Here is a 683-nt window from a genome sequence, read left to right on the forward strand (position 1 = left end):
ACAGATGCTACTGGGTGCATAAGACAGGATCCCCAGGACAGGGTAGGTCACTTCCACCTGCTGGGACGGAGGCTTCCTGGAAGTCAGTATCCATCCGAATGAGGCCTAAAGGACAAAGCAGGTGTTCCCCCAGGAAAGAGTATTTGAATGCTGGATGTGTAGTTCTCACCTGTAATCCCAGCTACTGAGGAGGCAGAAAGAGTCTAAGTTCAAAGCCAGCCTGGACTATACAGTGAAACTCTTCCTTAAAATAAAATTTTAAAGGGGGTACAGATGTAGTTTGATAATGATAGAACTCTTGCTTAGCACCCAGGGTTCTGTCCCTTTGTCAGGGGCTTGTTTCTTTGAAAAATGAAGTAAGCGTAGCTAGCTAGTCAGAGCTGGAAGTGAGTGGGTGCTGAGTCAGGGAAAGGGAAGCTGGGCTTTATTTTAAGGCTTAGGAAGTTTTTTTTGTTTTTTTGGTTTTTTTTGTGTGTGTGTGTTTTGTGTTTGTTTGTTTTAGTTTTAGAACAGAGCCTCACTCTCTATAGCCCTGACTGTCCCGGAAATCACTGTGTAGACTAGGCTGTTCTTGAACTCAGAGATCCATCTGCCTCTGAGTGCTTGGACTGAAGGCATGAGGCACCACCCGCCATGGACAGGATTTAAGGATGTGATTTGATATGATCACATTTGTCCTTAGT

This window comes from Microtus ochrogaster, unplaced genomic scaffold (assembly GCF_000317375.1).
Source record: "Microtus ochrogaster isolate Prairie Vole_2 unplaced genomic scaffold, MicOch1.0 UNK320, whole genome shotgun sequence".
Classification (NCBI taxonomy): domain Eukaryota; kingdom Metazoa; phylum Chordata; class Mammalia; order Rodentia; family Cricetidae; genus Microtus; species Microtus ochrogaster.